We start from the raw sequence: 24594 nt of genomic DNA on the forward strand, positions 1-24594 counted from the left end.
AGTTACTAAGTCAATAAAAGACGCTTCAACTCACCGTCATGCTTGAAAGCCTCAAAAATAGAAAAAATATCCATCAAGAGAACATTTACTCACATAATTTTGGATAACCACCAACACTGTATTTACTTTTTCAGCTTTCTTTTATATTTGCTGGCTCATGGGGTTTTTCTCGCAAAACAGTTTTGTTATGCTTGCTTTTATTACAGAACTATCCAGGTCATGTCTTCAACAGATGAATAAGATTTGTGAGTCAGTTATACTGCAGCACTATTTATACTGTCAAAGTACAAAAATCTGCAAATCATGGAAGAGAGTCTCTATTGAATGAGTGCCACAGAATAAAGCATTAATGTGATGATGCAGGAATTAGTGTCAGTATATACTTAGACTTGTCTAATATTTTTTAAAACACAATGAAAATAACCTACTGCTAATATCATCCAAAATGATATTTTTCCTGGGAATTTATCTGAAAACTTTGATTCCTTTTCACTGAGCGACATTGGATATTTTCAAACATCTTCTCTTGGGTTATGGCTGATTTGTAACTATAGGCAATTTACAAACAACCTGTATTCTTATACAAATTTCTTATAAAAAGTTATTGTATTATGCTTTTAATCTCACAACGTGTATTGCAAACATAAATACTAGAAAAATTTAGCAAAGAGCATAAACCTAAATTAGCTTTCTCTTACTATGTACCACTTACTTATGATAACATAATCCATGTTATATTTTCAAGTTCAAGTGCTCAAATATATTATTAATTGGAACACTGCTGTCATCTTGAATAAGCCTTTAGTCTGAGGCTTGAAGAGCACCATTCTAAACAGAAATCCTCATGTTAGTGGTATTAGTGTAAGCAGTAAAGAATTTTTTTCTTTCCTTTTCTTTTGATTTTCAGCATTAACACTCATTATAGCTGATGATCCTCCAGCAAGAACAAATCTCACAGGTGAGAAGACATCACAGAGAGAGAGAAAAAACCCAGAAATCTGTATAGAGTTAATTTCACCTTCTAATTCTCCATTCAGGTTGCACAGCCTAGATTCCAGGGTGTGAAATTCTAAGGGGAACCACAGATGTTTTTCGGAGGGGAGAGATTAGGCAGCTATTCGTTTCCGTTGACATATTCTTCAAAGAGTCTGCCATGGATAATAAGGGGACTTGGAATGCAATGACTCCGTCTGTCTAACTCAATGGAAGAAGGAAAGAAAGAAAAGTGAAGAAAGGAAGAGAGGAGACAAGAAGAGGAGAGGTTGTGGCGGCCGGATGGCTCAGTTGGTTAGAGCGCGAGCTCTCAACAACAAAGCTGCAGGTTCAATTCCGCATGGGATGGTGGGCTGCGTCCCCTGCAACTAAAGATTGAAAATAGGCGACTGGACTTGGAGCTGAGCTGCGCCCTCCACAGCTAGCCTGAAGGACAATGACTGGGAGCTGATGGGCCCTGGAGAAACACACTGTCCACCAATATTACCCAATAAAATTAAAAAAAAAAAAAAAAAAAAAAAGAAGAGGAGAGGTTGGAAGACAAGAAAGGAAACTTGGGGGATCAAGCAAGGTTGGTGCAAAAGTGATTGCGATTTTTGCAATTATTTTTAACCTTTTAAACCGCAATTACTTTTGCACCAATAGTAATAGTTCTACTATACGGAGTAAAGTGAAGCATGTCTGTGACTGGAAGTCTCCCTCCAGCAAACTCCCCCAGTCACCCCCCTGCACCCAGCCCACAGGTGCTGGGTCAGTGATCTGAGAACACAGGGCTTGCTTAGAAACTGTGTTTCTATTTTTCTTAAGAAATTTTAAGTCTGTCAGCTGAGTAGATCAGGAATGTTGGTTCTCTTGTCTCCAGAGAAATCCAATTAGGAATCCCACCTGACAAGCCTGGCTCAGCAAATTTTATGAAACAAGTGAACTCCATGTCACAGGATTCTAGGAGACAAGGCCAGGATAGATGATTCGATAGTTTTGATTTCAGGTAGATCATCAGCAATCCGTTTTAGAAAGACCGGTGCTTATGTGGTCAGCATCATCAGGAATTGGGGAAGGACCGTACTTCAAGTTCACTGCCGAGTCTCCCTGTTTGGACCTGCCCACTTGACGGTCTTCAAGTTACGAGACAAGAATTCTGACCTGGGAGGCCCTGGTCAATTTACTCCAATTGTCTGCTGTGATTCTAGCGTAGGCAAGTGGACAAAAGAGTCTTGGCTTGAGCTCCTTCCATGGTAAAATTCTTCAAGAAGTGCTCCACGGAACCTGAGTTCTGTGGAAAGTTAATAGATGTCTTGTAAATAGAGGTTCTGAGTGCAAGTTACTTTGGAGGTACCTGTGTTAATCAAGGACAATCAATGTTCTGTACTATGGGTCTTCTCCCAATCTTTCACAGGCATTCCTGTTTTCTCAGTAGGAGATTGAGAATGGAGTATTTTTCTAAAGTGACTTTTTTTTTTTCTCATAGAGCATCGAGCTTTCCCCACAATATCAACTGTAGAATTATCATTTCAGGTGATTCCACATTGGTGCTGCTCCTTTTCTAGGTACCTGTGGAAATCTGTGAGAAATTCATAAATCTTAGGAAGATTCTAGAACATTGCTGTCTGATAGAATTTGCTGTCATATCTGATGTGATAGCCATAGCCTCATGTGGCTATTGAACAGAATGTGGTTAGCGTGGCTAAGGAATCAAAATTTTAATTTATTCACTTTTAATTAATTTGAGTTTAAAGGGCTACCCGTGGCTAGTGGCTACTGCATTGGACAGCACTGGTCTAGGATATGATACGTATTAGCAGCAGGAGTTTTGGCAGCACACACACATTTCCATGCGTTTCTGAGCCTTGCAGTGATCCACAGTGTTCAGAAGCAGACTTCTGAGTTGACAAGGGCATGCAAATTTAAACTTTTCAAGCATAGGGTTATTTTTTCATCCAATGTTGCTCTAAATTGTTTTTTTTTCTTTAAATAGCAGATACCTGGATGGGCATTTTTTCCTGCATGCTTTGCTCCCATCCTTTCCAGATATGTTGATCCCCAAATTAAAGGGAGTCACGTGGACATTTAAACTTTTCCATGCAAATCCTGAGCCAGGGACAGCCAGCATCTACCTTGTCTTTTATGACAAAGGTCTCCACCCGAGACAACTGTGGCTGTGTGGCTGAGCTCAGAGGCATTCTCCACATACCTTGCCCATTCATCAAATGCGGCTGTTTCAACATATATTGCAGCACTCTTCTGTCCCCGAGGCTTCGTACCACTTGGCCCACCACCCTTTCCTGTTTGAGCCTGGGATCATACTGCTTCTGTCGGTTGGCACCAGATTAAACTGTTACTTGCAATCGAATGAAAGGAAAACTTGAACACTTCGGAGAACGTTTCCCAGTAAAGAGGACAACACTTCTGTTCCATTTATAAGGGGGAAAAAGGGAGTAGAGGCAGTGTGACACTTTGGTTCCAAGACCTGTAAATGAGGAAGGTGTGAGGAAGACGGCTTTCAAGGAGAATATTTTCCCACCTCAGCTCAGGCTATGGTCAAACAGCTTAGAAGCTTCACAACTGTTCTTTCTCTTGTTGGCTGATTGGGTTCCAGGACATTGCAAAAGATTTATTTACAATCACTGAAAGAGCCAGAATAACCTCACCTTCATCTAGGAAATAATAGCTGTTTTGTGCTATTTCGTTCAACAACAGTGATTCATTATGTAGCACTAGGCCTTCCCTGATACTTATAACTGTCAGGCAGATTTCCTATGGCTTGTTCTCACACAATAGACCTATTTTGTCAAATTAAACCTAGAGATGTATAATTATCTGCATGTGTAGATATGAGTGCGCTGGCTTATACATACAGAAGGATGCAAATGTATTTATTAACACATGTTTCTACAATGATATCATTCTAAAATGATCTCACAGCCATCATAGGCATTCTCACCTGAGGATCCATCCAGGACTGACAGACAGAACTCAAAGGGAATGATGGCTTCCCAACGAAACGTATAAAATTATTCCTCTCCAAGGAACAGAGGTGAGTTGTATGACTCTGTTGTCGGGAGAGAGAAACATCTGGAGTTTCCAAATCTCTGATATCCAGGTTAACCAAAGGAATGATTTTGCATAGAACCATACTGTGTTTCTCCGAAAATAAGACCTAGCCAGACCATCAGCTCTAATGCATCCTTTGGAGCAAAAATTAATATAAGACCCGATCTTATTTTAATGTAACACCGGGTCTTATATAATATAAGACGGGGTATAATATAACATAATATAATATAACATAAGACCAGATATAATATAATATAATATAATATAATATAATATAATATAACATAACATAACATAACATAACATAATATAATATAATATAATATAATATAATATAATATAATATAATGTAATATAATACCGGGTTTTATATAATATAAGACCCGGTCTTATATGATATAATATAATATAAGGCCGGGTCTTTTAGTAATTTTTGCTCCAAAAGACGCATTAGAGCTGATGGTCGGCTAGGTCTTGTTTTCGGGGAAGCATGGTATTGTGGAAGTGTTAAGAAAAATTTATAGAGGGTTCTTTTGTTCAGATGTAGGACTTTGTCCCACGCTGTCTTCTCCGTACTCTCTTTTTTATCTAATGGATCCACGTATTCATCCTGTGAAATGCAGGAAGGGGACTGTCAACCCTCCTCCATGTGTTCAGGGTTCCATAAGTTTCTCCTAACTAATAGCAGGGGTAAGGACTTGGTATGTTTAGTCAAGTTTTATTTTAGAATACATTTCACTTAACCTACAAACAACAAAATAGATTACATCTTGATCCCTCATCCTTCTTGTGAGCTAAAATAGGAAGAGTAATATGGTATAAAATAACAATGTAGGGTACTGATCTCCTGATCACCATCTGTCAAGAAATGTGCTTCAAAGTTCAAGATAAGAAAATTATTTTTTAAAGCAAAACAAGCAATTGTTTTTAAGCAAAAGCCTGATTTTTTAAGCAAAAGTCTATCACAAAGCTCCAGACCACTTTTAAACCACTTGCTTTAAACAAATTTGATTCAAACTTTATATGGTTCTCAAGGCTAACAACCAAATTTCTAATGACTTATAGATTCCCAATGGTACTTAAAAACTCATGAAACCATTTAGTAAATGGGGAATTTAGCCTGTAAAGACATTCTGCGGTCTGAATAACATTACATTACTAGTTGAAGATAGTGGTTTGTCTAAAATAATTATCTAAGTGAGGTCAGGTATAAATTAAAAGTCAGAGCCACTATAGAAGCAACAAATAAATATGAACCGGATAAGTTTTTTAATGAACTTGAAACTCAATATTAGTCTAGACTTATGTTTTCAAAAAATCAGCTTTAACTATAAAAATTACCTTCCTCTATTTTACTCCTGCTTGAATGTCATCTAATAGTTAAGCTGCCATCAATAAGAAAAGTATATATCATTTTCAAGATCTTTGTATTTTTGTTTGCATTCATTCATTCATTCGTACATTCATTCAAGCCTAAGAACTAGAGCAAATGTAGTTGCCCAAAAGCATATTTTAAAAAACCTCAAGATTTAGCTGGATTGGAAACTCAGTGAGTCAGGGGTATACTGCACATCCAGAAGAATTAATGTAATCACAAGTTGCATCAATGACAATATGGGGTGTGTGTGGGGGAAGTGAATGAAATTCCTTGCATGGATTAGGTCATGCCTGGAATACTGGAGCTTATTTTGAGTGGCACATTTTCAGAAGGATGCTGGTAAACTATATATACTCAAAGAGGGTAACCAGAATATTGAGTGACATGAAAATCACGACACATGCAAATTTGGGTTTTATGACACAGAGAAGAAATAATTCAGGATTGGCCCTTGTATTTGTCTAATTGGAAAAATGTCTTCCAATACTTTAAAGATCTGGGTATACATAAATGTTCTTACAGAGGGTAGAATTAGCATCAAAGATGATTAAGCTCCAGGGAGGTAAATTTCCTCGGATCATAAAAACTTTCTAACAACACACGGAACAACGTACAATGAATTGCCATTTTCCTGGAGGAATCCTAGGAGAAACTGTACATGAATCACCTCTGAATTGCAATTACAATATATTGTAAGAGGAAAGGAGCCCTTACATGGGACAAGCAATTGGTTTGGCTGTCTGGAGTGTCTCTTCTGGTCCTCCACTCTGAAACATCTGCTGAGCATCTATTGCACATTCCTTCTCCTTTTTGTATAAATTATTTTAGCCAACTGGTTCACGAAGGGTGAGAAAATATGTTTGTAAATGGTTCCTGTGACTGACATTGTGAACTCATAGTATGCTAAGACCCACGAAAGTTCAGTGACAAAAATCAAAGATGTGTGATCCCTGCTTAAGCAAACAGAGAGAATTATGCAAAAGAAAATGTGTTTCATTTCTTCCAAAGTTCATCGTGCAGAGAAAGAAATAAATAGGAGGAAAGAGGCATAGAGAATCCCTGCATTTATCACTTTCATTTTAGATTGCGGCAGGGTATTATCAATGTTCTGAGGATTTACAGGTAGTTTGAAAAATGTGTGTCAATTTGGAAGGAGCATGGTAGGCTCTGCTGACAGGTTCCACAGTAGCTTTCAATATCTTGGCTCAGAAGCAGTCTTGAGAAGCGAGTTGCTATCTATCAGCAGATTCTGAGGCTCTGGGCGCTGCATCGTTCCCTCCTTTCGTCACCATTCATGCTTGCTGCAGCAGGAATATCATAAACGGCTTCCTGTCTGAGTCAGGACTTAACTGGGTTCAAGGTTGCACTGTTTCAGGAGCTATGAGTCTTCACCTGTCTTCTTGACTGGGCACGTGGCTTTCATTCACTGCATGGCACCGTTTACTTTTTAAGATAGCTTTCTTAAGGTACTCTTAAGGTACAATTCATATACAAAAGCCTGTACATATGTAATGTATACAATTCGACACATGACTTTGGTGCCATACCTCTCTCAGATTACCGTGTTTCCCTGAAAATAAGACCTATCCCGAAAATAGGCTCCAGTTAAGATCGTCCGCCAGGCAGACGCATTTAGTGCATTATGACGATGTTCCAGAAGGAGATGACATGACTGTATTTGAAAAATTGTAGATTGTTGTACATGAGAAAATAAGACATCCCCTAAAAATATGCCCTAATGCGTCTTTTGGAGCAAAAATTAATATAAGACCCTGTCTTATGTTCGGGGAAATATGGTATAAGACCCGGTATTATCTTTGGGGAAGCATGGTTGGTGCCCGTGTTTCCATTCTCTACTCTCTTTCAGGCTTGGGATCTTGGGTTTTCCTAGTTTGGGGGCAACTTAACTTTCAACTTGAACTTCCTCAGCTTCTTTCTCCCTATTGCTAGTCTTAGCCTTAGTTCAATCCATCGTTTGCTGCACCCTAGTTTCTCTAATTTACTGCTGTCCTAGGCCTGGTTGTGACTCTTCCTAGAAATAATCAGAAACAATCACATGTTAATTTCTAGGTATTAAGTGAACAGCATCTCAATCAAAATGCATTCAGGTCCTCGTAGCTGGAAGAGTCAAGGCTCATATGTAAGGACAACACACAAAGGTGTGCATTAGGATTTCAGGAACATATGCATTTATTCAACGCACATTTCACGGATGGACCATGTGCTCAGCTCTGTGATAATTACTAAGAATACTGTGTTGAATAGAGAGAGCCCCCTCTTCTTAAGGAACATCTCATGTTAAGCTCTTTATGGTATATAAATGTGTAATTTCTTTCAGTGCAATTTACTAAGATTCTTATATTATGTTGCTTTCCTCTGCTTGCACTATAATAAATACCGTCATTTTTCTTTTTCCTTTCATACAGAACTGAAGACTCTGTCACCCCTTCTCATATATTGCAGCGTGCCTCCCCTCTGACCTTGCCAGTCACTCCTGAAAATGCATTTGAGGTTAAGAAAAGCATCTTTGACTGGAATTTAAATATGCGGGTGTACAGGTGGTGAATCACACACAACAAGCATTTGACAAAGCAATTTATCACTTAATTTTTTAAAGACGTATGTATTTCAAGTGAATTTAATTTGCATATTTTGGACTCATTTCCATGCCATTATCATACGCTGTTTTTAATTTTTTTTACATTTTCAAAGGATGCATTTATATCATCCATGACTTCCTAACCTTTGCTTTCTGGAATTTGACTATCAGAGAATTCTTCTTTTGTTTAACCTCAATGCCTCTTAGCTGAGATGGAACACTCAGCCATCTTCTGAAACTGTAAGGAAGGGGAGAACATCACATCCAGTTGGGATTCTTATTTGTATGAGAAGCACACTATTGCCTTTGACCTTTGGTCCCAGGGTTTTCATTGAAATTCTTTCATCATTTCAGCACCATCTCAGAGCACTTCACATTTACCAAATTGTGAAAAGAAGAGCTGACGTAGAGGCCTGGTTAGTTAGGACATAGAAATTGGGTTGTCCAGTGGCAACACTGGAGTACTCCTCCTGTATCATTTTATGAAATACCTGTACTTACATGGTTGCAAACTTAATTGTCTGGCCTCACAGCTATTGATTCATCCCAACATCACCTCTTACTAATGAACACTATTACTGACTTGGGTTTTGCAAGTGGTCTGGTAAAATTCTTGCCCCATTGCGTTCTACATAAACAATGTCCACATTGAAATATGTAAGTGTCATAAACTACATTTAACTCCAGGATGGCATTTTAAAACAACGGAACTGAGTTTGTTTTGTTTTGTTTTGTTTTGTTTTGTTTAAGGAAGGGTGCCACGTTGTATTGATGTTTGTATCTCCTGAGCAATAGGTTGTCCAGAGTTACCACAGTGCGTGGCACAGAGAAGGTGTTTAGTTTTTTATCCAAGTCAACGGACAAATGATAGCAAGTGTTACCTTCATTGAATGTTTACTGTGTGTTAGGTATTGTTCTAAGCTCAGTACACGGACGATCTCATTTAATACTTTCCAAACCTCCATGATACAACTATTATCTTTAGTTTGCAGGTGGGGAAACTGAAGTGCAGGGCGGGTTGTTTAAGGATACACAGCTATGAAGTAATTGAGCCAGGACTTGATTCTAGGTAGGCTGATACCAGAGACAGCTCAAGTTTGCTCTCATGGTCTCAGAACCAGTTATATAGATACGTATATTAGAATCACGCATGTCTGCATGTTTAAAGAGAAGACAACCTTGACTTCTGGGAGAAACAGTGACCAGAAGTTAGAAGCTCATGAATTTTATTTCTTTTCTGTCTTTTTAACAGCAAAATGTATTTAAGTAAATCACCTTCATGTCTTGGTCTTCATCAGAAAACTAAGTATTAAATGAGAAAGAAAAATCCTTTGGCCTGTGACCTTCCACGATTTGTTGGTTTCCTAAATGAGTGCACAGCCAAAGGTGTCTGCAGGCGGGCAGGCCTCTGGGAAGGGGGCTGAGGCATGACTGAGGACAGAACACAGAACTGGTGTCTGTTCTTCCTGTTGGTCTTAATGCTGGGTATGGCTTGTCAGCTGCTGCTTATTTTCCCTGCTCAATCTTTTCTTATCAGAGGCAGAAGGCAGAAAGGATGCCATCTGGGATTGCTTGTTTAGATACAGCATGGTGTTAACAAGTTTTTCTCTCTTCTTACTCTTTCTTGTTTATTGCTGATTGCAAGGAACAGGGATACACATGTCCACATGCCACCATTGCCCAGGCTCTGTTCTTCCTCCTGAACTTGGGGGCCAATGGCAAGTGGGAGGCACAAGCTGTGAGTAAACTAGGGGGAAGGCAAATATTGTTGGGGCCAGGAGCAGATACTACTGCTGCAGCACCTAGAGGGGCTCTGAGATCAAGTTACCTGAACTGTGAAAAAAAGTGTATGAGATTTTATCGACACCTTCTCTGGCTGTGACAAAGGGAGATTGTATACTCCTTGGAATGTGGAGACTAATAAAAATATGACACATCTTAACCCTGTTAAGAAATTTTGTGTGTACATCATAGCACAATTATTAAGAGCCTGGGTTTTAGAGTCACACAGGATTTGAAGCCAAGTTCCTGCACTTGTTAACTTAGTGGATGCTGTGAACACGGCCACCAAGAGTCCCTTTACCTAGCCTTTGCACTCACCTCACCTACGGTGAACATTGGCACTAACTAAGGTCACAGCTGCCCCCTGCTTCAGAGAATTGCCCTAGGCAAAAATGCAAAGATCTTTCCTGGAAGCCAAAGGCTGACTGTCAGCCAGGTACAAAGGACCTCGTTTTGCTTCACGGTGGGGCAAATCTGGCATGCACTTTGTGCTTCAGTGTTCCCTGGGGGATCAGAGTGAAGGGGGACTTTAGCTGAGACTCCAGTCTTACCCCAAATAAGTGACAACTTCTGGCTCTTCTTCTAAGGAGACCCACCTGAGGTGAATTTGGGAAGTACACTACTCCCTGCTTATCTGAAGGGGATATGTCCTTAGACTCCCATTGGATACCTAAAACCATGGATAGTACCAAACCCTATATACGAGGTTAGACAATTAAGTTTGCGAACTCATCCTAGAAAAAGTGTTACATACCTCATTGGTGAATATCGCTATAGTCACCTTCGAATTACACCCCCTCCAGGAAGCTGTGCACTGATGCCAGTGCCAAGTCCACCCTTCAAAGCAATTTTGGAACTCTTTTTCTGGAATGGTCATCAGAGCTGTTGCCATATTACCCTTGATGTCCTGAATGTCATCCAAATGTCTTCCTTTCAATATTTCCTTTATCTTTGGGTAAAGAAAGAAGTCATTGGGGGCCAGATCAGGTGAATAGGGAGGGTGTTCCAATACAGTTATTTGTTTACTGGCTAAAAATTCCCTCAAAGACAGTGCTGTGTGAGCTGGTGCATTGTCGTGATGCAAGAGCCATGAATTGTTGGTGAAAAGTTCAGGTCATCTAACTTTTTCATGTAGTCTTTTCAGCACTTCCAAATAATAAACTTGGTTAACTGTTTGTCTAGTTGGTACAAATTCATGATGAATAATCCCTCTAATATCAAAAAAAGGTTAGCGACATCGTTGCAACAAGTTCGTGAACTTGATTGTCAGATCTCGTATACTGTGTTTTTTTCCTATGCATACACACACTTTTCATATACACAGCCGTAAAAGGAAGCACTTCATGGCTTCTCTTTGGCATATCCGAATTGCCAGCACCACCATCTTGTGTTTTAGGGTTATTACTAAGTAAGATGTGAGTGGCTTGAATATAAGTACTGTGACACCGCAATAGTGATGTGACAACCATGATAACTACTAAGTGACTGACTGGTGGGTAGAGTATACAGCGTGGAGACGCTGGACAAAGGGATGATTCACATCCTGGGCAGATGGAGTGGGATGGCTTATAATTTCATCATGCTACTCTGAATAGCGCACAATTTAAAATTTATGAATGGTGTATTTCTAGCATTTTCCATTTAGTATTTTCAGACAGGGGTTGACAGTGGGTAACTAAAACCACAGATAAGGGGGGATGCCTGTAGCTTGGCCTCTCTCTGCTTTTGGTCTTCCATCTGTTAAAATGAGATTGATACTATTACCCACTTTACAATTTTATTATAGATATTACATGTTCACAAAATCCTCAGCATCATATCTGCCACATACGGGAGCTATATAATCAGCTGCATCATTTGCCTTGTTATTTGCAACACAGATTGGGGATTCTGATGAAGGGATGCCTCCTCAAACATTTGGAAACGCCAGAAAGAAGTTCACCTCCCTATTCGCGAACGAGAGTAATGATTATTACTTAAACATCCTGGTTCCTAATCAGATAGACAAACAAACCAAGGAACAGTCTAAATCATTCATAGGAAAGATCTTGAGCTCCTAGGGCCCAGCCTCATGCCACGAAGGGGATGCTTCGGTAGGCTGTGTGTCGCTCTGTGTGCATACGAGCTGCTGGCAGTCGTCTGTATTTGTGCAATGGAAAACATTGCTCTACTCAGACAGAGAAAAAAAAACATATATCATAAGTCTCCATACTGCTAGCGTCTAAATTAAGAAATGTAACAGCCAGTTCATGTCAGCCAGCAGGCAAAACCCACAGCAGTGCTGGCTGTGAAAAGAGCAGACTTCCCAGACACCGGGCCTCTAGTGGTGCCTCCCGCATCGTGATCATGAGTCTTTTCCAAATTGAACATTGGAAACTGCATGGCGCCTCGGAGCACGTGTTCATTCAGAACGCAAGTAACTGAGCCAGGGTCAAAGGAACAAGGGGAGTTTTAAAGTGTTGATAGAGCCATGGCGGGACCACACACTCGAAAACAGCTCTGAACCTGCCAGTCAAGACGTCGACAACAAGAGATTCTGGTGCTGAGTGCAAAACCTCCTCTGCGTTCTGTGGCATCGACGAATCCCACCTACAGTCCGCCACCTGCTGTTCGGTAACTTGGGGCCCTTACCTTCTGGGCAAGAGTAGTTGTACCCATTTAGTCACTGAACCAACTAATATACTCCCCCAGAATACTCTAGACATTATGCAGTGTACTCAGGATAGAAGTACAAGAAAAAGACACCATCCCTTGGCTCATTGATGTTGAAAATAGAACTGGTAATTCCCATCATATTGCTACCCCACAAAGATGAGTTCCCATCTGCCAGGGAAATCCACTGCCTTGTAAAACCTTTTTGTGTGTAACTGGACCATCTCAACTTCGTAAGTGCAGGAGAGCTGTTGTACTGCCTGACTTACTAGCATGGTGCTTGGCACATAGTTAGTGCTTGATTGACCCATGACTTGAGTTGGTTTCCTAATCCATTTACAATTTCTGGGGGAATTTGCATAGGCATTCATTACAGTTCAGCTAAAATAAATCCATTTTGCTTTTTTGCTCTGTCTCATCTTTAGCACAGCCAATGGTGCTACAATGCTGACTTTGAAGAGAGTCTGTCTTAGTTTCCTAGTGCTACTATAACAAATTACCACAGACTGGGGGAGTTCAAACAAGAGAAATATATTCACTCACCATTCTGGTGTCGTCAGAGGCTTGGTTCCTTCAGGGGCTCTGAGGAGGATCTCTGTTCCTGCCTCTCTCCTCACTTCTGGTAGCTGCTGGCAACCCTTGACATTCACGGGCCTGTAGTTGTATGACTAATCTCTGCCTCCATCTTCACATGGTCGTCCTCTCCATATATATTCTCCTCTTTTCTTCTCTCAGAGGGACACTTGTTAATGTATTTTGGGCCTATCCAAACCCAGGATGATATCTTCTCAGCATCCTTCACAGTTACATCTGCAAAGACCTTTTCTTAAATAAGGTCATATTCACAGGTTGTGAATGGATATGCCTTCTGAGGAGCCACCATTCAACCCAGGGCAGGGTTCTAAAATTTCCAAGTACATTACTAGGAGTGGCAGTTGCTTAGGAAACCATACACGGAATATCCAGAATCAGACAAGGATTCTGTGGGGTCAGATAGGACTTGGAATAAATGAGTCACATAAACTATGTGAATAAGTATTGAAATGAAGCCAACTCATCCTCCCCTTCTTCACCTGGGGCTACAACCAATCTAGTTTTTCAGTCAGCTCATCAGTCTTTCATTCTCATTTTTGTTTCCTCTATTGGCTTTCTTATTTCAATGGCAAGAAGGGGGGCATTTAGAATGATGTCACCTGAAACTTCCTTTCACTCTTTGAAGTAGATGATTTCCTAATTCTACTGCATATTCTCCCCCTTCACACCATTCTCTGATATTCTGATCCTAGTTTTCTTTTCACATGTTTTTCCTGTTGGAGCTATTTGTAATCTTTTAGAATTAAGCAGAATATGAGGCTTCCCTGTTTACCTCTAACTTGTTCTCTCTTAATCTCAGTTTGTTTTAAGCACTCATCAGAATGCCTTTAAGAAGATACTAGTTCCTTTCTAAGTGGAAACAGAATTTCAAAAGAGAGGCCCTGTGAGAAAGAAAATATGCACTTCTCTTTTCCTTTTCTTTGTATATGCCCCTTATCGAGAATATATACTCTGCAATAAAAAAAATAATGTGTCTGAGAAATCCCATTGAGTTTCTTTGGAGGATCCAGTTTGAGTAAACTTATGTGTGAATTGGATCTGAGAGGAAAATGACTCTTCTTTAATGAAACCTGTCTACCTATTTATCCAGCAGCCATTGACAGGCAAAACAAAACAAAAAAAACAGCAAAGCTAAACCTTAGACCTGGTATGAGCTTCTGAGATTGAGCCTCTCCTCCTTTGCTGATCAATTTGACATGTTTCGTGACAGCTGAACCAACCAGAAAAAAAAAAAAAAAAGTTTGGGGAAATTCTGGAGACTGATTTTTTTTTTTCGCTCAGAGGATAGCTGTCACCACTTGCTCAAGGTTTTATCACCGTAGAAACTCTGCCAGGATGGACACACCCAGGTCTGAGCTGATGGGCTGTACTCTTTTTGTTTGTCATAAGTGAACTTGATCTTAAACCTAAACATTTTTCGCACTCACTTCTTCAAGTCTGGTGGATAAAAGACATGAACTTCATTGTCTTCTCGGTCTAACCAGGTTCTTCATATGGGACATTGAGGAGAGAGTACCTTGGTCTTTGCTTTAAAATATTAATTTAATCAAATCTTTGTGTTGCTCTATTCCTGTCATATCTTCTTTCCAGCACTCTCCCCAAGACCATCTTTGTTTTTATTAGCTAGCCAACGTGCATTTTGCATCTTCTGTTCTGCATAAAAATTTCTGTCTTTGAACTGAGTGATCTACCCTAACAAATGCTTCACAAAGTAAGATTGAGATTGCTTGTTTAAGATCTACTTTTAGCTGAGCATTGATTTTTCTTCTCCAAAAACTGGCCTGAGCCAAAAAGAGTAGCATAATAGAGTGTTTCGTAAATAAAGTTCCCCCATGTTGTGTTATTTTCTTGACAAGGTGGATTCAGAGTTGCTTCTGAGATTATCAGTTCTACGTGTATTCAGACAATAACCCCTCCTGTCATAAAGACACCCCGGGGGTGGTGGGGGGGAGAGTTCATACACTAAGTGATTCTTTTTCTTTAAATCATTGTGTCTGATCACAAATGGAATCTGGAAGGCCATTCAGTATACATTTCCTCAGGGCACCTGGGAGTAAGTAAGAGAAGAGACACTTCTTTTCTGGTTTTCCCTAATCCTTCTGCCACTTGTTTTCATTAGCTACGAAGGCCATTAAACATTATGTAGCCCAAGCAGATTTCAGACTCACAGAGATGGGCTTCCTTTGGCCCATCAAGAAAGCTCTTTCAGAAATGTGTTTTGAGCCCTTTGACAAACTCTGGGCATCATAAACTCCTGCTGCTTTTCCTCTCTTCCCTCCCCCTCAATAATCTCTCCCCTTTACGCCCTCTCTCTTACAGCGAGTTCCCTGTTTTTAGCTGAGTCACAGCAGCTGGCTGGCACCTCCAGGGTCATACTGTACGTAACACAGATCCTCTCTGTTGGCTACCATGGTGCTTCAAAAGAGGGGCTGTGGCAGCCGCTGCAAAGCATCCTGGGTACTCCAGCCGAGCCCTTCTTTGAAGGCCAGAAGCAAGCTGCTGGCAGGAGCCTGGGGCAGCTTGGGGATCCAAAGTTCCTGGCTAACATGGCTTCACTGAATCCCAGAGCTCCTGCTGCTGCTGAGATGCTGCTCTGAAGCAAGCCCTTAAGAAATTCAGAACAAAATCCAGACGGACAGAAGCAGAGTCATATGGCCTCTCAAAGCCAATGGCTGCCAGGAAATAGTCTTAAAACTGCCAGAGCCTTGGCAAAAGGCCTTGAGTTCTGCCAGTGGGTGAATTGTGGGGTAGGAGCAATGGTCACATTCTCCTTTTCCAGTCAACTGCATTGTTCTCCGGGCACAGAAGGGCACATATGGAAGCGTGAAGCAGCAATACATCACTCTCTCTCCTGAAAATAAATGCTGGCCTGTTTAAGTAAAAATATACCCTAACCAGGTGGAACAATACAGATTTTTTTTTTTTTTTTTTTTTTATGGTTAAGAAAACAATCTTCTGGCTTGCAGATCCTGAAAGCTGGACGGCTCCTCACTTCTAAAAAAATCTCTGGAGGCTGAATATTTTACAAACTGTAGATCCTATAGCCCTCAGGTTGATTTATTTGTTCGTTCTTCCCACACCTCCCACATTATTGATTCCTATCTGATTCTTGTGCTGTGAAAGAGTTTTCTTTTGCAAATAAAGTGTAAACCAAATATTATGCTAATGTTGATCAGGAGGATAATATCGAGGCCGTTCAGTTTTCTTTCCACACGTGGTGGGAGAAGATTTGTAGATGGTTATTAGCATTTCTTAAATGTATCGTTTTACACACACTTTTTAGCCTCAAAATAAACATAAACGCAGGAGTAATTGATCCTAAATGGCAATTTTTAAATCCCGAAGATGCTCTGTGCCACATTCGAGGCACAGCTGGTAAGGAAAGTTGAACGATTTGGTCTTTGCCACTCTACCCACCCCACAAACCCTAAGTAGTAGGGGAATTTAAAAAAGATAAAATGATATGAGGGTAGCAGCTGCATTTTGTAGCTTTATGGAGACGTTCATATAAATTTATAAAGCCAGATTATTTACTATCATAACCATGTTATATACAGACACAAATTAAACCAAATACTAAAAACACGGAAACAAAGTACATCATCTCAAAATATTTACATTTTTCAATTAAAAGGCTCAATGAAATACAAAAGATGGGTTATTTCACCTCAAAAGCCCAACTTTTTCATTAGGATGTTTTTTGTTTTTCAGCTGTCAATGCCCAAGTTAAGCAAAAGTATCACTTAGAAAACAGAGAATAGCAAAGGAAAAAGTGACATTTGAAATGAACCCCGGAGGAGTTATTGGTAATTGCTTTCCTGATAAGTTAACACTTACAATATGTGACAGAGCAGGCTCATCTTGGATTCAATTTGTTAAAATGTTTTCATTCCTGGTTAAGCCATTTTTAATAAAAACAATAAATTATAATTGATTTTCTAAAAGCAAAATTATTCATCATGGCAACAGGTGTAAATATTGGAGAGAATGTAATCAGCCTGTACTTATTTTAAAATTCTGAACTATTTTTTTCATTCCTTGTAACAAAAATCTATATTCTTCTTTTAATCTTAAAGAACCTGATCATTTAAAGGCACTATTCAAATGAGAAAAGAAATACCATTGTCCTGTGAAGAATGGCACCTGTTGAGAAACAAACTGGAAAACTATATATAGACGAATAAATAAACGTATGCTAGATCAACAGCTGTAACATAATCCATAATTAAAGGAGACGACTTAGAAAACAATAGTTGGTGATGGAAAGAAACAAAGAAGAATGAACTATTTGACTATGATGCAATGAATTGCTTAACCTAAGATTACGATGTAGGTGAGACATCTAAATTATTAGTCCAGAAATGTCAGTAGAGTAGAGCTCCCCAAGAACTCCTAGTGGAGTGTTAGGTACATAGTAGTTACTCAATTATAGTTTTATTAAATATAAGCCTGCCTTAGACATTTGCAGAACTTGGGGATAGAGTATAAACAGTGGCCCATTTGTCATGGATCAAAACATTGAAAAGTTTTAAGTTTAGAAATGGTCAAAATAAAATATGTTTTTTTCACATTCCTTGACAAACAACACTTCTCAACATACAGATTTCCTGAAAGCCTTGGAGACCCATGGCCCAACACGAAGAACTGGACCCTGGCTCATGCCTCTGGCTCATCCACTCTCTTTTCACTCACTCTTTTCTTACCCTTGTCTTACTCTCTCACTGTGAAGGACCTTATGCCTATGCCTGTGATAACTCCAGCCTGTAGGCTTAACATCTGACCAGCCCACAGATAAGAACAGCCCAAGGCCAATGCATTGGCCTGGGAGTATTCATCCCGAGTTATAGTCAACCCGTAGAAGGATAGATACAGGGAAGAAACTCTCTCATTGACCATTTGGGGTAGGGAGTTCTGAGAAGCAGGAGCAGGGCTCCAGGATGGTATGTCTTCTTTGCTCCACATTGTGGAAAGAAATACAAATACAACTGGAGATGGGGTCCTGGACAGAAGTCTCCCTTACGCAGGTCGAAGGGCAGTAATAAAATCATCTAATCTACAAGCTGCTAGCTATAAGATAAGTAAGTCATGGGGATATAAAAATAATAAAATAATAAAATAAAATCCCGAATCTAACTCAGACATACAAGTATAATAGGTATACAAAACATAGTGCATATGAAACATGGTTTAAAGTGGTATGAATTCCAGTACTACAGTCTATGATTTAATTGCTATCTTGTATCCTATAAAGTTGCTAAACTTACTTACTACCATGTTTCCCCGAAAATAAGACCAGGTCTTATATTAAGGTTTGCTCCAAAAGATGCATCAGGGTATGCCATCCTGAAAAATCATGCTAGGGCTTATTTTACAGTTATGTCTTATTTTCAGGAAAACACGGTAGTCCTAGTAGCGTTTTTTTTTTTTTTTTTTTGCTATACACTTCTACATAGATAATCATGTCTCCTGAGAATAAAGACAATATTACGTCTTTTCTAATTGTTTTATGTCATTAGCTAGAATTTCTGACACAATGTTGAACAGGAGTGGTAAGATTGATATACTCTAGTTTTCCTGATCTTTAGAGAAAGCATTTAGTCTTTCACCATTTAGTATAAGGTCAGCTGTAGGATTTTTGATGATAAACTTTATCAGGGTGAGGAAATCTTATTTTATTCCTAGTTTGCTTTATTCCACTGAATTCTATCAAATATTTTTTTCTGCATTTGTTGAAATAATATGATTTTTTTCTTATTTTATTCTGTTAATATGGCATGGTTTCAATTTTTTAATGTTAAACCAACTTTGTAAACTCCACTGATGTATTATTCTTACTAGAATCAATTTAGTAGAATGTTAGAAATTTTTGCATCTATGTTTATGAGGAATATTGGTCTGTAGTTTTCTTTTCTTTTAATATCTTTGGTTTTGAGAGCATATTGCTAGCCTCCCAAAATGCATTGGGAAACATTCCTTATTCCTTACTCTTCAAAGTTGGCAAGAGTTTATGTAAAGTTGGCATTATTTATTTCTTAAATAGTTGGTAGAATCCATCTAGCAAGCCATATAAGCCTGAGTTTTCTTTGTGAAAAGTTTAGACAAGAAATTCAATTTATTTAGTATATGTCTTTTGAGCAATTTTTTCATTTGATTTAAGTTGTGAAAGTTTTGGCATACAATTCATTATATTCTTTTATTACCCTTTTTATGTCTGTAGTATTTATAATAATGTCCCTTTGTCTCATTCCTGATATTGATAATTGTGTATTCTCTTATTTTTGATCAGTCTGGCTAAATGTTTATTAATTTTATTAATCTCAAAGAATAGCTTTTGGTTTCAATGATTTTTTTTCTACTAGTTTAATGTTTCATATTTCTTTGCTTTCTGATCTTCAGTACTTACTTTCCAATTTCTGCTTAATTTCCTCCTATTTATCTACTTTCTTAAGGTAGAATATTAGGTCATTGATTAGAACCATTTTTTTTCTATTATAGATGTTTAGTGTAAATTTCTCCTTAAGCACATCTGGTGAATTTTAATACGTCATGTTTCATTTTCATTTTTGTAGTTCAAAACACTTCCCAACTCAATTTCCCTTTTGATTTCTTTTTTGACCTATGGGTCATGCTTCCTTTTATAGATTATACTTTTGGTGTCATATCTAAAAAGTTTTATAGTTTTATGTTTTACATTTAAGCTTATGATACATTTTGAGTTAATTTTTTCATAATTTATAAAGGCAGGTGTTGATTCATTTTTTTCTACAAATGAATGCCCACTGATTCCACTACTATTTATTGAAAAACTATCCTTTCTACACTATAATTACCTTTCAATCCTTTTTAAATTTCAGTTGCACTATACTTTTGTGGGTCTATTTCTGGGCCCTCTATTTTGTTCCACTGACTTTTTTGTCTATCATTTCATCAATATCACACTCTTTTATAATAGATTTATAATAAGTCTTGAAATCAAGGAGCATGAATACTCTAACTTTTTCTTCCTTTTCAAGTTTTTTTTTGGCTATCCTAGTTCTTTATTCTTTCATATAAATTTTAAAATCATCTATTGATATCTAGATAAAACTTTTTGGGATTTTGATTGAGATGGTATTGAATAAATAAATCAAGTTGGAATCTTAACAATACCAAGTCTTCCAATTCACAAAACAGATACCATGTTTCCCTGAAAATAAGACCGGGTCTCATATTAGTTTTTGCTCCAAAAGATGTATTAGAGCATATTTTCTGGGGATGTCTTATTTTTCCATGTACAACAATCTACATTTAGTCAAATACAGTCATATCATCTTCTTCTGGAACATCGTCATAATGTACTAAATGTGTCCATCTGGCTGACGATCTTCACTGGGACTTATTTCTTGGGTAGGTCTTATTTTCGGGGATACATGGTATATCTCTCCACTTATTTAGATCTTTGAAAAATTTCTTTCATCAGTGTTTTATCTTGTAGTTTATAGCATAGAAATTCTGAATTTATTCATATATATGTGTATACACACACACACACACACACACACACACACACACACACACACACCGTGTTTCCTTGAAAATAAGAGCAGATCTTATATTAAGGTTTGCTCCAAAAGACATATTAGGGCTTATGGTCAGGGGATGTCATCCTGAAAAATCATGCTATGGCTTATTTTCCAGTTAGGTCTTATTTTGTGGGAAACATGGTATATATATATATATATATACACACACATATATATTTACAATATATATGTGTGTGTATATATATTTACACATATATATGTGTATATACATACACACATATATATATACATATATATGTATATATATGTGTGTGTGTATATATATATATATTTCTTTTTTTAATGCTATTTTAAATGACATTCCTGGCTCTGCATGATCTTTCAGTATGGTTCAGCCTGTTCCTTTCTGGTGGTTCTTTCCTGTCCTTACGTAGTTCCTTCAGGTTTCTGTAGTTTTCAAATTACCTCTCTGTATGGCTCTCCCTTTTCTGTGAAACTCTATTTTCTTCAGTATTCTGCTCTCTCTATTTTCTCAACTCGGTCTCTTCAACTCAGAGATCCTGATGGCGCTGTTTTGGTTCTCTTACCCTGCACTGTAGCTGGGAAAGCTTCTCCAGGGCAGTAGGCTGGGGCACACAGCACTGGCCTGGGCTGGTTCTCTCTCTGAAGTGAGAATTGCCTGTAGTGAATTGCCTGTTGACCAATGTCTGAAAAAAATCACTGTTTTATATATTTTCTTTCTTTGTATCATTGGTTAAGGGATGAGGTAAATGTCGTCCCTATTACTCCATTCTGGCTGGGAAGAGAATTTTCCACTACAGCTTTGGGCATGAATTATATGTAATACAATTGTACAACGTAACCTTTCCCCTCTGCCTCTGCTTCAGACACTTGAACTTCATTCAGTCCTTTATATATATTAAGGTAAACCCCAAAGGGCCCTTGTACATAAGTCTTTCTTTTACTCAAAACACCTTTTCCTCCCGTTGTCTGCTCAATGCCTACTCATCCTTCAGATTACAATGTAGTCAGCATTTTTTTCAGTGCATGCCTCTCTGAGTTCTCTAAGTTGTCAAATCCATTGTTATATATACTCATAACATGTCTTCATACCATTTACCTGATTTGTAAGTTTACATTTGTAGAACTATTTGATGTGTGTCTGTTTCCTCCTCTAAACTGTAATGTGTATTGGGACTATGTCTGTCTCTGCCTGTCATTTTATCCAATACAGTGCCTGGCATATAGTAGGTCCTCATTATATATTTGTGGGATAGGTGAACAATTTAAGATTACTTCCATATTTGTGTTTTGTGTGAAATTTCATTACTTCCTATATTTTCTTTTCTATGTAATGCACCACTAAATAATTATAGATTTTCTCCCATAAAATTAAAATTTTCTATATCTCACCAAAGTAAGATTAACAAAAAGGACAACTGTTCTTTCAAATTGTAACATTCACTGTGGAGACAACTAATTTAAATCTTATTGTTCACTAAACTACTGATAGGAGAATTCTGCAACCAATTAGTGCTTTTAAACTGCCATTTGCTCACTACAGATGCAGTAAAACACAACTTGGCACAATCAGGCAAACAGAAACTGACTCATGAGGGATATCAGGCTTTCTTGCTTCCATTTTGTTTTCATCTTTCCAGTTTGTTTGAAAACTCATAAAAATCATATGATGAGTTTTCAAAAAAATAACAAGTGGTAGTTGCATACTGACTTATTGTCCCCTATAGTTTTTTTTTATTTTTATTTTTTTCAGGGCTGTAATCCTGGTAATGCAAACAAACACCCCGAGGAAATAGTTTTGCATTGCATCTTAAATTATGAGGTAGATGAGGAATCTTATGGCTAATTTTTTTTTTTTAATATGGTGTTTCTATCACTTGTGTTTCAAGTCCATTTAAATGTTGATGTCAAAAAATGGCATTTTATAAGAGTAGTTTTTACTTTTATTAAAATACTTGCCAAAGTACCACTGGATATTTTTTATAGTTGTAGAAAAAAATACAAATTGATTTACTTCTTCCCATTTTTGTTATAATTCAGAATACCTCTTCAAAGTTAGCTATTACTATTTGCCACTTAAAATAAAGACATATTTTATTATAATCATCCTTAAATACAGCGAATGCTCCCAAAGATAAAAATAAAATTTGAAATCTATTAAGAGATACGTATAAAAGATTTTTCTCCCCTTTGCTTCTGTTTCACTATCTGAAAAATCTGAGCAGTAATTGCTACTTTCTTTCCCAGCAGGAAAATTATGAGGATTATTAAAATAATATATGTAAATTACTTTGCTGTCAAAAACCCTGCATACCTGTGTAATATATTACACTGCTAAGAACTCATATTAGTAGACTTTAAATTTTATCTTAATGCTCAAATAAGTAATTCCCATATAATTCAATGTTATTAGGTCTGATTTTTCTTTTTTAGGTAGACAGGTGCTGCTTTAATTAATTTGAATGGTCACAGATTTGAAATTGCTTCTGTAAGAAAGCTTTGTTGTTTTAATATTACCGCTATTAAACATAGTTAGAAGTTTATTCTCATTTCCATGGGAATTCCACCTGTTCTGAATGTAGTACTCTTAGTTAATAAATCTGATCTCCTGATAGAAATGAGACATCGTGGGTGATGTAATAATGTAAAGTGCCCGGGTTTTGATGTCAAACATTTCAGGATTCGAATTCCACCTTTGCCACACATTAACTGAATCTAGAGCAAGTTCCTTCTTTCCTCTGTGGGCCTATGTTCTCTCTGTGTCAAATGGGTGATAATCCTGTAGGGTTTCCTGAGGATTAGTAACCTTCATGTAAAACATTGAGTACAAATGAGATGCTCATTGAGAGGCAGTTATTACTACTGAAAATCACACCATGCATGCGATCGTGTGATGTGGCATTAATAATTAAGGAAAAAGCCAGTACTTACAGATAGTTTGCTATGTTTGGTTACCACGAATTATAGGCATCGTTTTGTGTAATTCTCACAAAACTGTAAAGTTGTAATTTTATTCCCCATTTTGCAGATATGGGAATTGAAGCTGTTTGTCCCAGGTGGAGCCAGGATTTAAATTTAGATCTGTCAGACTTCAAAGTCTGAGCAACAAGCCTTAGTTCTGAGATTGAACTGCTTCATCTTTTGCTTAATTTTTTTCTTCAATAAATGATGCAGGTGACTACTTAGGTATATATTTTTTTCTGTACCTAAGTTTCTTTTGTTTCCGATTGCATCATTTTAACAGCTTTTGAGGTAGGAAGCAATCTTGTGGGTTGGTTAAATAGGAAAATGTAGGATAGCTTTCAAATCTACTTAGGTATATGTTTTTCCTATAATTCTGAACATTTATTCATTAGCATAAGTTACCACCAAAGTTATAGTGAGGCACAGTGGGGATGTTGCCAATGTAACAGAAATATTTCTCTAGGAAATACAAGTTGATATGCAATTTATACAAAAAGAGTTGGGGAAACAGTTATTGCTTGCTTTTCCGTCTCAAATCTCTTGTCTGGTATTAGGACATACACATAGCTAGATCACCTCTAATATTTATGAAATTCTGCATGTTAACTCTCCTTCGGAAGCACTACTGTATAATTGTCAAAGACCGGACAAATAAGAAAGCCCTTGCATCCCTATAGCCTTGCTCCTAGTTTTATTATAAATGGCTGTACTGATAAGGAGTATGGGATACAGAAGGCACTAAATGCCACTTGGAATGTTCTGTAAAGAGTTCATAAATTGTATTCTACATGTATGCGCAACACTGATAAGTTTACAGACTCAATCATACTTTAAAGAAAAAGTACCTGAAGGAGGTCTATGAAAGATTGCATAGTTTTAATATAAGTTTAATCAGAGCAATATGTGAACTTACTTAAAAAATCAATTTGTTCCCAAAGATCTATTAATGAAAGTAATATCCCCTGCCTTTTCTCTATCTAGCCTGCCCTAAGACAATAAAACATTGAACTCTTCAGATGTTCTTCTCTGCAGAG

Source organism: Rhinolophus ferrumequinum, chromosome 14 (genome assembly GCF_004115265.2).
Source record: "Rhinolophus ferrumequinum isolate MPI-CBG mRhiFer1 chromosome 14, mRhiFer1_v1.p, whole genome shotgun sequence".
Taxonomy (NCBI): Eukaryota; Metazoa; Chordata; class Mammalia; order Chiroptera; family Rhinolophidae; genus Rhinolophus; species Rhinolophus ferrumequinum.